The sequence below is a fragment of the Antechinus flavipes genome, chromosome 1 (genome assembly GCF_016432865.1).
Source record: "Antechinus flavipes isolate AdamAnt ecotype Samford, QLD, Australia chromosome 1, AdamAnt_v2, whole genome shotgun sequence".
NCBI classification, from domain to species: Eukaryota; Metazoa; Chordata; class Mammalia; order Dasyuromorphia; family Dasyuridae; genus Antechinus; species Antechinus flavipes.
In genome coordinates, this window is record NC_067398.1 from 721,948,196 (window position 1) to 721,964,000 (window position 15,805).

Consider the following 15,805-nt stretch of genomic DNA (forward strand, 5'->3'; position numbering starts at 1 on the left):
CTCCTGGACATTCAGTTAGTGATGCCGGACAGGCAATTGGAGAATCTACATTGCAGGTAAGAAAAATTGCTTTGGAGGAGTTAATAAGATTGGATAATCATTGGGATAGAGATGATAATTGAATCCATGAAAATTAATGGTTTGTAACGGGGGCAGAGAGGGGGGAGGTTTGAATTAAAGTTAAAATTTCCTAATTTTGGAAACGAAAATTACATATTCAGGAATATTATTTTCTTTCCTTGGAGGTTTTTTATTTAAATTAGGGGGGTTGAGTGTACAATACAGAACTGTTTCTGATCCCACTCAGAGGTCAGGGAAGCATTTGGTACCCTGTGCCCTTTGTGAAGATCTTGGACCTATGAATCAAGCACAAAGTCTAGTCCTTCTAAGAAACAGATTTTACAAGTCCATTGTATACTCAGACTAAAATCCAGGAATATAAAGAAAGGTAAAAATTAAATTAAAATGAATTGATACAATCAGGAAATATAAGACACCCTCTCCCTATCAACAGTTCATGTTCTTTCAACTTTACCCTTTGCCCAATTTTACTTTTGCAGGCATTCTTCTCCTCATTGATTTTGTATTCCTTTTGGACTACTCTCATTTCTCTTCCTCATTTTTCTGTATCTCTTACTTGATTTTCAAAATCCCTTTTGAGCTCTTCCAAAGCCTGACTCTAATTCCTATTTTTCTTGGAAGCTTTGGATGTAGGAGCTTTTAATTTGGATCTTCTGAGTATATTTTTGATCTTCCTCGTCACCATAATAACTTTCAATGGCCAGAAATTTTTCCTGTGGTCTGTTCATTTCCTAGCCTCTCACTTGACTTTTAACTCTTTTTAAAAATAGGCTTCTGTCCCAAGTTTCAGGGGGTTTGTGCAGCTTTTTTCAGAGATCCTTCTAGAGACTAGATCATGAGCACTCTTTTCTGTTCTGGAATTGTTAAGAAGGTCCCTACCTCACTGTAGCTATAAGATCTAGTGTGCTAAAGTGACTCGCTCCTTCCTCAGTCTAACAAAGAGAAATCCTATGAGCCGAGGCCTCCAGATGCCGCCACCACCACTGCTCACACCCACTCTTGGTTCTCACTCTTGGTTTGCTGGTTTCTCAGGGCCCTCTAATCCTACAAACAAACTTTTCCTACAAAGCTTGCAGGTTTTCTTTGGTGTCTCTGGCCACACCACCAGTGTGGCTGCCGATTCACAGGTCTCTGGCTCTGTACATTCTTTGCTGGTATAGGCCCAGGGCTGGGATTGGAGCTAGGTCACTTCTGTGCTGATACTGTTGTGCCAGGACAGCTTACACTGGACTCCCACCCTGAGTCTACAGACCTTTTCTGATGACCTTCCAATTTGTCTTTGGTGTCTCTGGGCTGAAAGGACTGGAAGTCACCAGTACTGGTGCTGATTCCCAGGTTCCTTGGCCCATTCCCGATTTGCTGCCGTGAAACAGGTGCTGGGATTGGACTCGAGGCCAGGCTGTTTTGATGTGACCTTTACCAGGACTGCATGCTGGACTTCCATTTGATGCCACAGATCTTTCCTGCTGACCTGAGTTGTCTTTGGCTGGAAAATGTTCTATTCCATCTTTTTTTGTGTATGTTCTTATGCTCTCAAACTTGTTTAGAGCCATCATTTAAAGGAATTGGGAACTGTTTAGGGGAGAGTTTCTACCTTTACTTTGCCATCATGGCTCCATCTCCAGAATGTAATATTTTTAAGGATAGTTATTAACTCTTTTTTTGTTTGTTTGTTTCCCCAAACTAAGGACACATGACATATTTTTATCATAAAAATGCTCATTGACTAAATCGTCCTCTATTTTACAAAAGGTATAAATAATGAAACAACTAAGAGACTATTGAAGAAAAGATGCCTTTTGAAAACAGTTGTGATGGTATACTTCTCTTAGCATCTAAAGTTCTTTTGGAATCACTCCGTGGCCAAGGAAATTGGGAACATTCCCTATTACTTGCTATTTGAGTCAAGAATTACCTGGTTTGTATGATTTTGATTGACTCAGGCTTCCCATCATCCAATTTAGGTATATATATTCAGTTGCCTTGTTAATTTGGATAAGCCCACTAATTCTAATCATACCTTATCTGGGAACAGAGGGAGTAATAACTTGCATGTAAGAAGTTTTTTTAGAACTAAAAAATCTACTTCTACACCAAGGGATAATTAAAGATGCAATTTTATTCATTTGCTATTCTGGCTATGGAGAATTAACCTTTTCACTATACATGGACATCCACAGGGTTTTGCTGTAGTATTTTTCCAGTGTTAAATAAGGTATGTTCTAGACCTGAAGGCTTATTAATACTGATTGCATTTATAAGGAATAAGAGGATTGGAAATTCATCAAAAATATCAGGGTTTAGGATGAATAGAAGAACTGATGAGACTACTTGATAAATGAATATAAAAGAACTGTATGTTTAAATATGTAAACAAAGAGGTTGAAGGAAAATTTTTGATTTTGTTTAAAAGAGAAATACATGAGAAACTTTGTTAACATTGGGGAAAACGAAGAAACATTTTAAAGTAAATATGGAATAATTTATAGAGACATTGAATAGCAATAGGTTCTTTCTGAGATTGTAGAACCTTGCTCTGTACTAAATTAAAGTGTGAATTTCAATGGAATGATAAGGGAAATTTTAAATCTAACAATATACAGCACTTTGCCAGCTAATTGTTGTGAATAATGGAGCCCATGATACGCAATTCTTGGAATAACTGGCCCTTAAGAATATACTAATAGGTAAAGTTATAATTGGGATTTTGCGTGATACCATTTGGGAAATTGAACCAGGTGTAATCCCCTTACATATCTCTGTCTTAAAACAATGTTTATGGTGTCAGAATTTATTCTACTATTTGGTTAAGTGTTTAGTTAAGTGTTAAGAAAATTCATGAATCCAAAAAAAAAAAAATTCATTAACTGAAGGAGCTAAAACCAAGTTACCTTACTTGAAAACTCTGTAATGTGGATAAAGTTTATAACTAGCGAGAATTTGATAATTTGTTGTTTTAGATACATGCATATATATGTCTATATGTCTATAAACATGCATGTATATATTTATTTTTATGTATGTATATGATACATAAATGTGGCAAATGTTTTTTGAACCCAAATTATAGGTTAAATTGTTCAGAAACAATTCTTTAAAATTATATAGATATAAACTGATCTTGGGGGTGGGTGTCGACCTGGGTTAGAGAAACCTTAAAATCTAAACACTCCTATGGGAGGGGCCCTACCTCTTGTTCCTAGGGGAAACGCTCATGGGGATCTCAATTCAATTGGAGAGCTTGGCCTGGGGAATAATCACCACCCTTTATTAAATTGAAAATTAGCCCTTAATCTCCCTAGCCTCAAACCTTAGAAGGCTAATAAAAAATGACTCTTTGTCCCCAAAACTTTTGCCAATTCCTTTTCGGATTTGGACCACTAAGAAGTTGGTTCTCAATATTAAAAAAACCTTTTTTTTTTTTTTTTGGTCAAAAATCTAGCCTGCAATTGGGGACTGCAAATTCTTTCACAAAAAAACTTGCAACACCCGCCAGCCTGGGGATCTCTCATCCCTCATTTCTCACACCTCAACATGTGGTGGCCCATTCCTGAGATCCCTGAAGTTTTGGCTGAGGTAAGCCTTTTCATGCTGTCTATTCAATAGCTAGGACACCAAAATGCCTGGAAAGATCTGGACTGTAGGAGCTTTCTACTCAGCAGACTTCCTTGACTAACACCTGTTGAAGAAGCCTCAAAACTCACCCTAGGGCACCAGAGCATTTTAGAAGCCAAAGGGCATCGGGGGCTCGATGGTGACAAGCTGTCCACAAACCCAGAGAGGTTTCAGTCAAGTTCTGTCATTCACACCAGAAGGGAGATTCACTTCAGGCCAAGGAGAAAGGGCATGCAGCTTTTCAAGCTGCTGCCCACTCACCCCTGACTATGGCACCTTTAATTCCCCAGCTCCCCGATTCTTACACACCTTCATATGGCTCAGAGGAACAAGCCCTTGCAGAATAAAGGGGATACACCCTTGCTCCTTCTGGATGGTTTGAAACACTCTCAGGCCAACTTTTAATCCCAGGCAAGTCGTGGAAACTTATTTTTTTGTCTTCTCCAAGCTGCCCCCTTGGGAAGAAATGCACTTTCACCCCTTGTGAAATTCATTTTTACTGGTCACAAGGGGAGAAATGATCGGACAGGTCTGCCAGGCCTGCCCAGTTTGTGCCCAGGTGAATCCTGAAGGAGCTATTAAAGCTCCCCCTCTCCTGAAGCCTCTTAAAAGAAAAGGCACATACCCAGGGCAAGATTGGCAAATGGGCGCTCTGGCAGAGGTTTCCAGTTGCTTTGTTCTTTGTTGACCCCTTTAAGCTTAGCCCTTTTGCACTTCTGTGTGGGAGGCCCTTCTCTACCACCATTCTTGTAGATGCAGAACAGCCCCTGGTCACCGAGTTTGCCACACAGCTTGGGGCAGTCCAGAAGGCCCTTTCCCAATACACAAAGGATCATCTCCCTAAACCTTCAGATGCTCGTAAGACGGCCTCCCCTGTAAATCCAGGGTCCTGGTATATGTGAAATTTTGGAAGCCTCAAGGTGCTGACCTGCTGAATGTAGGTGGAAAGGATCATATAAGGTCATTCTAGCTACTCGGACATCAGTCAAACTGGAAGGGTCCCCCAGTTGGACTATTTCTAGGATTAAAAATGCTGCTTCTGTTATCTCTCCTTCAGATAGTTCAGAATATCCCTGTGAACCCATAGAGGACCTGAAGCTACTTTTCCACAGAACCCCTGAAAACACTGGAGAAAGAAGGCTGAAATTGTGTCCTTTCTCTCTCTCTAGTTGCCTTTCTTTCTTTCTTTCTTTCTTTCTTTTTCTTTCTTTCTTTCTTTTTCTTTTGGTCATTTCCCGCTTGAAGGATGAGAACTTTGCTCCTAGCATTTTCCCTGCTAATTTTCTTGATGTCATTCTATGGCCCCTGCCAGTAGTTAACTCCTTCTTAGCCTTTCAGCTAGGGAGCTCCGTAGGCAGTGGGGGCTTTCAGGATTGCGGTATGGGCCATCAGCATGCTCAAGGCAGCCCACAGATGGCACCCGATGCATTATTTGCAAAGGCCCCATTCCCAAATGTCACCATCTCTACCCTGGATACCACCCGCTTGTGAGATGTGTTTCTTCCAGGCTCCAAGCTATGGACTTCCAACAACTCGTTCAGTCTAAAGATCATGGGACAATTGACTGGGACACTCCACAGCCCCTTGATGTTGCTGCAGCCACCTTCAGATCTTGCACTTTCCCCCCTGCCCTGAACCCCCATTGAACACAGGGACAACTCTACAATCCTTGTCAGCTTGAAGCAGCCCCAGAAAATGAGACTTTGTCCCTTTGCCCCAAATGAATTTGAGATGACTGCTTCAGGGGGGAATGATGTAAACGGGGTCCCCCAGATCTTGGGGGGGGGGTGGACCTGGGTTAGAGAAACCCTAAAATCTCAATCCCTCCTGACCTTTGGGGGGAAATCCTCCTGTTCCCAGGGGAAACTCCCATTAGTGTCTGCACCTACAATTCAGTGGGAGTTCTTGGCCTGGGGCATAATCACCACCCTTTATTCTAATTGAAAATTAGCCCTTATTGTCCCTAACCTCAGAACTTAAGAAGGCGAATTAAAAAACACTCTGTCCCCCGAAGCTTTGCTAATTCTTTCTGGGTTTGGCCCCGAGGGAAGCTGTTTCTCAGTGTAATAAATCCATTTTCCGCCACAAACCTTGCCAGCAGATCAGGACTGCGAGTTCTTTCACAAAAACCTGAGGCACCAACCTGGGGATCTCTCACCCTCCTTTCTCAGCAACAGGAATTATCCCAAAGTCTTCCTTTGAGAAAGAAACACATACTAACATTTTTGCCGCTAATTTTGCTGAGTAGAAATGTTGGAATCTTTACAAGCTGCTGACTCGTTAGAGGCGATAGATGATCGATCTGATCTCACAAGAAGGAGTTTTGGGCCAGAACCTGAAACAAGGGACTGAGTAGAACGAATTCATTCAATGCTGGTGCTTGTTGCCCCTTTACTCACTGGAGTTCCCACGTTTGGGAAATTTCAGGGTTTAGTGTGAGATCTCGGAATTCCCGCCTCCCTTGAAGCTCTTAGGGCCAGAGAGCATTCTGGGAGAAACCCATAGCCCAAAAGGCCGCGTGGCCGCAGGGGGCAGAACTTGGCATCCCACGTGGTTCCCTTCACGTGCTTTCCCGGAACCGGAAGTTGGGGCTCTAGCGCTCTCCCCCTGCCGGGAATCCTGCCATCGCCGCAGAGGAGGCGCTGCTGAAGGCGCCGCTTGTGGTGCGGAAGCCTGTAAGGGCCGCTCTAGCATCGTGGGAACCGCCCCGGTCCGTGCTCCCTTCGCTCTTCTCGCCTAGACCTTGGAGCCGCCTCCCGAAGACCTTCCCCCGGACCTCCCCGCTTTGGTTCCTCCCTGCGGGCCCCCCTTCCCGGGCTTCCCGCTCCCCTCCCAGAGCCGCTCCCTCCGGAGCCCGAGTGACCCCTCTCCTCCCAGGCCCCTCCGGGCTCGGTGTCGGGGCAGTCACAGGGATGAGAACCTCCTTCCTGCCCCTTTATCGCTCCCTCTCCAGGTGAGGCTCCGAGGAGGAGAAATGGCCGCCAGGCTCCATCCCCCCTGACTCTTCCTCGGTAAGTGGGGGCTCCCCCTTCAGAGGTCCTGGGGCCGGGGCTCTTTTGGGACCAACGACCTTGGGATCTGGCGCCCAGTCCCGCCAGTCAGCGGCGCGTCAGCCAACACCCTGCCCGCCCTGCATGCGGGACCCAAAGGGGAGGGGTCCCTGTGGGGAGTCACGGAAAGGTGCGGGGGTCTGGCTTTCCTCGGGGGCGGAACATTCATTTAAACTCCCCTCTCTGTTCCTGCCATTTTCTACCTTGTTTCCCCCCCGCCCCCGCCCCCGCCCCCGCCAGTCCGTCTCCTCCCGCGGGACTCCTTTTTCGGGACAGCTACCGCAGAAAAGCTTCCGCGGGACTCCTTTTTCGGGAAAGCTACTGCAGAAAAGCTTCCGCGGGACTCCTTTTTCGGGAAAGCTACTGCAGAAAAGCTTCCGCGGGACTCCTTTTTCGGGAAAGCTACTGCAGAAAAGCTTCCGCGGGACTCCTTTTTCGGGGCAGCTACTGCAGAAAAGCTTCCGCGGGACTCCTTTTTCGGGACAGCTACTGCAGAAAAGCTTCCGCGGGACTCCTTTTTCGGGACAGCTACTGCAGAAAAGCTTCCGCGGGACTCCATCTTCTGCGGGACTCCTTTCCCATCCCCTTATTCCGGACCTTCCCGCTGCTAATTATTCCTCCCCCTTCCCTCTGTCTCCCATCTATGCGGGCCTGTGTGTGCGCGTGTGTGCGTGTAGTTCACGCTTAGCACCGAGCCCGGCCCTGGCGGACTGACCCCTCTTTGTATAATCCCGCAGGGCCTCGGGGTCAGAAAAGCGGCTGGATCCGGGAGGATCCTGGCGGCCCGAGTGACAAAGGCCGCTTTTCTTCCTGCGCTGGAATCACGTCATGTTGTTAAACCGCATTTGGGGGCAGTTGTTCCAATTCATGGTCAGTTGATTGATTAGTAAGGTTTGAGTGATTTTTCATTTGACTTTTAAATTTGTGTTTCTTTTCCCATTTGGATTTTTCTCTTTATATTCTTGGACCATTTATCCGTTATAGGCAGGCAGTTTCTCTGACAAATTTTTAATCTTTCCTTGTGAATTTAGTAATGCTCTATGCCTTACCTCTGATGGTAACTATGTGAGTATGAGCCTTATCAGTGACTCTTTCTCAACCTTAGGTAAGTAAAACTAAAATTCTAGATGAGTTGCAGCCAGTATTGGTGGAGGAAAGTAGTTTTCACACTTAATGAAATCAAAGGCCTTTGATAGAGTGACTTTATATATGTAATACTTGAAATTCTTCTTATATATGTCATCAACACCTGTGTAGAATATTTGTATGTAAGATACGAATCTTTGTGTCAGGGAGAAGTCTGGGGACATTAAGGGGATGTTTCATTTCCCAAAGGCATTTCAGCCTTTTCTCCTTTTCAGTTATTAGAACAACTTATTACCCTTTTGCAGTGTCCATCCTTCTAAGATATGAATAAATATATAAGGTCCCAAAAACTAGTTTAAAATTTATTCTTTTTATTTTAGCTTTTTATTTACAAAACATATGCATGGGTAATTGTTCAACTTTGACCCTTGCAAAACCTTCTGTTCCACCTTTTCCTCTCCTTCCTCCCACTCCCTCCCCTATATGGCAGGTAGTCCCATACATGTCAAATATGTTAAAGTATATGTTAAATCCAATATATGTATACATAGTTATACAAAAACTGTAGTTCTAAGCTTTAAAATTGCACTGTTGGATGAATTCTGAATGTTGCCCATCTAACTGCATGTTAGGGTGTGGACACTAGGCCAGGACTAGGTATTTTTTATCTACACGGTCTTCCCTGCGTGGATCTAGGCAAGACTCTTTTAAGTGATTCAGATTCTCGTCAAAGAGTTTCTCCAGTGTTCTAGGACTTGAAGACATGAACATATGTGGAAAAATGAATGTCTGGAGCATTTCACTGTTTATGGAACCCCCCAACTTGTTCTTTGCTGCCACAAGAGTAAAAAACCCATTTATTAAGCATTAGTTTACCTCTTCTGCCTGCCCTGCCCTGATACTTAATTTCAGATTTGGAAGGGACCTCGGCAAACATCTATGCTAATGCATACGAGAGAGGAGACCTCACCTTAACATGCCTGACAAGTAGCCACTTCTCTAATAATATTTTCTGAATAAATACATATTTACTAGTTTTCTAATTTAAAAAAGACTTGCATTATATCCTTCAAGGAATCTTGCACCATTTAAACCGTTATTATTATCAATCTATTTTATTTTTACTTCACAATTATTTCTAAATATACCTCTTCCTACTCCCCTATTAAACAAACTTTTCCTTATAAGGTTAAAAAAGAAAAAAAAAAAGAAACGAATTGAAAACTAACAAATTGTCACCTCTTTATTTAATATACGTATACATTGTTCCATACTGGGAATCTTCCACTTCTGCCATGAAGGGAGGGAGGTACATGTTCTCAGCTCTACTCTGGGACCATCCTTTGTCCTTATAATTACATATTATGTTGTATTTTTGTTGTCATCGTATAATTTGTTTACTCTTCTTATTTCCCTGTGATAGTTCACCTAAGTCTTTCCTTGCTTCGCTGAACTCTTCATATTTGTCATTTTTTAAAGTGAGGTAATATTGTGTTAGAGGAATGTATCTTAGACATTCCCCAATAGAACCTATTGATTTTTTTAATCAGATAAGTGCTGGTATGAATGATTTGATGAATGTGAGAGTTTCTTTTCTATCTTAGACTTTCTTGTAGTGTTGGTATAGAAGCTTATTTTAAAGTGTAAAAGCTCATTATAGTACACAAAACTAATGTGTCATATGTTGTATATTTTATTATTTGATCATCTTTATTGATTGAGGCGATAGGAGATATGATTAAGTGTAATGCAGCAGGAAATGGAATATTTACATTTTTATCTCTTTCAGGTTGGGACAGGAGGTCTGAAATCAAACAGACAATTCCAGACAGTTGGAAGATAGACCTCAGTTGACATCAGATTATCCATACTGTGAAAGATCTTAAGAACGTAATGACTATGGGAAGACTTTCTGCCTGACTACAGCTCTTATCTAAGGGATGTGTCGAGGGTTAGGATTGACTACCTATCAATTACAACCATTAAATGACACTTTAAGGAGAGACACTGTTTTAAACTCACCACGTCAGCTTACAAAAAAAGCTCACAAGTCTTTCAGAGAACTTGAACTGACTTTATCCAATGTGGTTGAATGTCATTCAAAAACCCTTGGAAATATCAGTTTTTGCTACACAAGAGGCACCCACAGCAGTCCTTCATCAAGCAGACAGTGTGTGATAGAGTGGGTGAACCTCCCAACACAACCAGAACAAACTCTTAATCTTTACCCAGTGCCTATGGCTAGAATTTTATTAAAAGCCATTGAGCGAGCAGTACAGTTAACTGGGATAAGATATACACCTTTTATACTAATGCACAAATTAATGTATGCTGTGAAACCATCCCAGAGTGGCAAATTTTATTAGCTATGGCTCCAAATTTTACACACAGATCTCCATTAAAGAGAACCAGACTATTACATAATTGACAGTGGATTCTTGAAGAAAAGGTTTTTAAAGTTCCTCTTAAAGGACCAACTCTCTTTACAGATGCATCCAAACGGAATATTTGTGCTGTATACTCTTGTGACTTAACTGTAAAGAGAGTACTCAGAATTCCTTTTCAGTCCACTCAGCAGAATGAATTGTATGCGATCATTCTAGCTCTTACTTATTATCCAGGAGGGATAATAGACTATCTGATTTAGCCTGTTCAGTAGGTGTGGTACAAAAAATTGCCATAGCCCAAATAAAATTTGTAACCTCTAATATATATCAGCTCTTTTAGGAACTTCAAGAGCAAGTGAGAAAGCATCCAGGTAAGATTGATATCTTGCAGGTCCACACACACAGTGGACAGGCAACCCTAGAGAACTTGTAAATCTAGCTCTTTATACTACTTCTTGATGTTTGACAAGGTGCATTGGCTGTGGCAGGCATGTTTTATAATCCACAAGAAGGGCAGTGTCCAGTGCCAGCCTCTCCATTATCTTTAATCGCCAGGTGATGTGGAGAGGCCCAGAAAGTGGTGAATGGAAGGGACCCGATATGTTAACTGCTTGGGGGAGAGGGTTTGCTTGTATCTCCACAAATGGAGAAGGAATCAGATGGGTGCCAATGAGCCATACTCACCTTGTCCATCACAAAGAGAGGGAGCACACTTTGAAAGGCAGCCCAAGAATCTCATTCTAAATATCATCAGGCTTCTCGAGCTTTACGCTTATAATTTGGAATAACAAGAGAGGAAGGTAGGAGCATAGTAAAAACCTGTACACCTTGCCTTCCCTTCCATGCTCCTACACTGTCTCCAGAGAAGAACCCTCATGGTTTGAGACCCATTGAAATTTGGTAAATGGATGTGACCCATTATAAATCTTTTGGTCGTATGTCTTTTTTCCATGTTGTGGTAGACACCTTTTCAGGATTCACTTTTACAATATCAGCAGCAAAAGAGACAGCCTGAGTGGTCACTGAATTCCTTATACAAGCATTTGCAATTATGGGTGCGCCACAAGCAAGGAAAACAGACAATGGACCTGCATATACTTCTGAACATTTTGCACACTTTTGTGCGCAGTGTAAGATTTTACACACCACTAGCATACCTTTTAATCCTCAAGTACAGGCAATAGTAGAGAAGAGAAACAGAGACATTAAGATGCTCTTCCAATAACAAAAGAAAGGAGGAGCCACAGACAACCCTAGAGAACTTGTAAATCTAGCTCTTTATACTATTTCTTGATGTTTGACAAGGTGCATTGGCTCTGGCAGGCAGGTTTTATAACCCACCAGAAGGGCAGTGTCCAGTGCGAGCCTCTCCATTATCTTTAATCGCCAGGTGATGTGGAGAGGCCCAGAAAGTGGTGAATGGAAGGGACCCGATATGTTAACTGCTTGGGGGAGAGGGTTTGCTTGTATCTCCACAAATGGAGAAGGAATCAGATGGGTGCCAATGAGCCATATTCACCTTGTCCATCAGAAAGAGATGGAGCACACTTTGAAAGGCAGCCCAAGAATCTCATTCTAAATATCAACAGGCTGCTCGAGCTTTACGCTTATAATTTGGAATAACAAGAGAGGAAGGTAGGAGCATAGTAAAAACCTGTACACCTTGCCTTCCCTTCCACGCTCCTACACTGCCTCCAGAGAAGAACCCTTGTGGTTTGAGACCCATTGAAATGTGGCAAATGGATTTGACCCATTATAAGTCTTTTGGTCGTATGTCTTTTTTCCATGTTGTGGTAGACACCTTTTCAGGATTCACTTTTACAATACCAGCAGCAAAAGAGACAGCCTGAGTGATCACTGAATTCCTTATACAAGCATTTGCAATTATGGGTGCGCCACAAGCAAGGAAAACAGACAATGGACCTGCATATTCTTCTGAACATTTTGCACACTTTTGTGCACAGTGTAAGATTTTACACACCACTAGCATACCTTTTAATCCTCAAGTACAGGCAATAGTAGAGAAGAGAAACAGAGACATTAAGATGCTCCTCTGAAAACAAAAGTAAGGGGGAGCCACAGGCAACCCTAGAGAACTTGTAAATCTAGCTCTTTATACTATTTCTTGATGTTTGACAAGGTGCATTGGCTCTGGCAGGCAGGTTTTATAACCCACCGGAAGGGCAGTGTCCAGTGCGAGCCTCTCCATTATCTTTAATCGCCAGGTGATGTGGAGAGGCCCAGAAAGTGGTGAATGGAAGGGACCGGATAGATAAACTGCTTGGGGGAGAGGGTTTGCTGTTATCTCCACAAATGGAGAAGGAATCAGATGGGTGCCAATGAGCCGTATTCACCTTGTCCATCAGAAACAGATGGAGCACACCTTGAAAGGCAGCCCAAGAATCTCATTCTAAATATCATCAGGCTGCTCGAGCTTTACGCTTACAATTTGGAATAACAAGAGAGGAAGGTAGGAGCATAGTAAAAACCTGTACACCTTGCCTGCTTTCCACGCTCCTACACTACCTCCAGGGAAGAACCCTTGTGGTTTGAGACCAATGAAATTTGGCAAATGGATTTGACCCATTATAAATCTTTTGGTCCTCTGTCTTTTATCCATGTTGTGGTAGACACTTTTTCAGGATCCACTTGTGGAATACCAGCAGCAAAAGAGACAGCCTGAGTAGTCACTGAATTCCTTATACAAGCATTTGCAATTATGCGTGTGCCACAAGCAAGGAAAACAGACAATGGACCTGCATATACTTCTAAACATTTTGCACACTTTTGTGCACAGTGTAAGATTTTACACACCACTAGCATACCTTTTAATCCTCAAGTACAGACAATAGTAGAGAAGAGAAAGAGAGACATTAAGATGCTCCTCTGAAAACAAAAGAAAGGGGGAGCCACAGACAACCCTAGAGAACTTGTAAATCTAGCTCTTTATACTACTTCTTTGACAAGGTGCATTGGCTCTGGCAGGCAGGTTTTATAACCCACCGGAAGGGCAGTGTCCAGTGCGAGCCTCTCCATTATCTTTAATCGCCAGGTGATGTGGAGAGGCCCAGAAAGTGGTGAATGGAAGGGACCAGATATGTTAACTGCTTGGGGGAGAGGGTTTGCTGTTATCTCCACAAATGGAGAAGGAATCAGATGGGTGCCAATGAGCCGTATTCACCTTGTCCATCAGAGAGGGATGGAGCACACCTTGAAAGGAAGAAGACCCAAGAAATATCTGGTGGTTCCATTGCTGACTGTGCTCACCACTGAATGAGCTCGGCAGTTATGGCGTTTGACTTGTGGACATCAACAATTGTAGAACTGCAAAACTCTCAGGAATCACTGGATTCTCTGAGATGTCAAAAGACTGTTGCAGGACTTCAAAAACTTGTGGGAATCATTGGATCCCATGACATGTGAAGCAATGCACAATAGATTGATTTTGGACTAACTCTTGGCTGCTGAAGAAGGCGTATGTGTGACTGTTGTTTACATACCCTTCTTTTAGGACTTGTGGAAATCTTTTACAACACTATGGTGATTCATATTGTTTGTTATATCACTACTTGCATGTACAATTGATGTTTGTTGCACCACCTTGAGCCTGCAGTGGTTGTGCGGAGAGTCATCACTACTAGCCTGTGCAGTATTGATATGTGCTTGTGTAATACCTCCCATGCTGATGGGTTTGTGCATACCTGTTTCTAATAAAACCCTTCAGCCCAGAAACCTGTTCGCAATCCCCACTTTCCTTTGGTGTTTTTCATCTCCCTGAGATGTCAGGGAGGGCATGATCATCTCCTTTTCAGTACTTTCACCTCCCTTCCTGAGAAGTCGGGGAGAGTGATCACCTCTTTTTTGGTGTTTTCACTTCCTTTCCTGAGAAGTCAGGGAGGGTGTGATCACCTCATTTTGGGGTTCTCACCTCCCTGAGAAGTCAGGGATGGCGTGACTACCTGTGTTCTAAAACAAAAGAAAGCAGGAGATGTAGAGGGCTGAAACTCTTGAGTCAATGCACTGAGGTCAGGACACCCAAGCACTTGAGGCTAACTACCAATTGGACAATACTCTATGGGCATATGGTTGGAAAATGGTCCTTAGCACTCTTCTGTGCTGGCTCGATGATTGGTGTATACAGAGAATTGTGGGAGGGACTGGGGGTGGAGTAAGACGAGCAAGAGTCACTTTGGCTGTAGACAAGGAAAAAGGAAGGTTGCAGAGATCCTGCTTCCAACCCCTTCACTTCTACCCCTAAAGAGCAAGAATAAAGACTAAGGACTTTTGCTTATCCTGACTCTGGCTGATTCTAAGGGTGCTAACACGGTTATTACAATAAACCTTAACAATGACCACAGTGTAGGAAAACCTTCTTTCACAGGAAGGAACTTGTTTGATCCCAGAGAATTTACACCGAGAGAAACCTAATGCATGCACACAGATTGTGGGAAGGCCTTATTTGAGAAAACAAACAAACAGAAAACTTATGCAACACTAATGGATTCATAGTGGAGAAAAACCTTATACATAGGTAGAATGTAGAACGTCCTTCCTCTGAAAAATGCATCTTCTTGTACATCACAGATCATACTGGAGAGAAACCTCAGTTTAGTGAATGTGGAAAGGCTTTCTGCTTGAACACAGCTCTTAAATTGTACATCAAAGAGTTCACATGAGAGAAAAACATGAATTGGGGAAATCCTCCATTAGAAGGACCCATCTTAATACAGAGAGTTCACAATGGAGAGGAGCTTTATTTATAAATGTGAAAAGTCACTTCACAGGAGCCCACATGTTACCAAACACCAGAAAGTTCACGCAATAGTTTTACAAATAATAGGGTGAGGAAAGCTTTCCCTTAGGAGTATAGTTTTTATGTTTATACTAAAATGTTCATATTGGAGAGAAATCTTTTGAATGTGTAATGAATGTAGGAATTTGACATCTGTTGGAATCTTTACTAACTGCTAACTAATTAGAGTTGATCTAATCTTACAAGAAGATGTTTTGGGCAGAACCTGAAACAAGGTACTAAGTAGAACTACCCATAATCCCTCTCTCTGGAAGGAGCATAAATAGGCCAATGGGCCAGTCGAAGAGGTTCTTCAGAGAGTAAGAAGCTACAAGTCGAGATTTCACCGGAATGACATGAAAAGTTGGAGCTGGCTGGAGGCTGAAGAAAGCAGAGGCAGAGGCTGAAGGACCAGACCTTTGGATTTGGCAACATTCAGAGAGAGCTCTTGGAACCAAGCAGAGAGATAGGCCTCTAAGCTAACCGGGCTATATTGGAGATAATAAAAGAACCTGAAACAAGGTACTAAGTAGAACTAATTAATACAAGGCTTGTGTTCACACCTTTACTCATTGGAGTTCAATGAGTTCACACCTCCCTTGAAGCTCGTTGGGCCAGAATCTTCTAATACCAATAAAGTCTTCTGAAGATCATGAATTTCAGGAGGGTTTTAAGCATTGCATACACTTAGCTAAAATTAGTAAAACTCACAGTAAAATGAAAAATCAGAGGCAAATCCCAAATTTTCCATAGTGGTTACTCTATAGTGCTTTTGTTTACTCAAGTCCTCAAGC

The 15,805-nt window shown here is 42.7% G+C and overlaps 2 long non-coding RNA genes across 2 annotated transcripts in view; both read left to right on the top strand.

Moving 5' to 3' along the window:
- The first annotated feature begins 6,292 nt into the window (after nt 1-6,292).
- LOC127545317 (uncharacterized) overlaps nt 6,293-15,805 on the top strand; it is a 57,551-nt gene continuing 48,038 nt past the window's right edge. Inside the window, exon 1 of the long non-coding RNA XR_007949639.1 lies at nt 6,293-6,707. This is a non-coding gene — a long non-coding RNA (uncharacterized LOC127545317). The remainder of the gene's footprint in view (nt 6,708-15,805) is intronic.
- On the top strand, nt 11,039-13,951 carry LOC127545199 (uncharacterized). The gene is made up of 2 exons (XR_007949616.1): nt 11,039-11,524; nt 13,187-13,951. It is a non-coding gene; the product is annotated as an uncharacterized LOC127545199 (long non-coding RNA).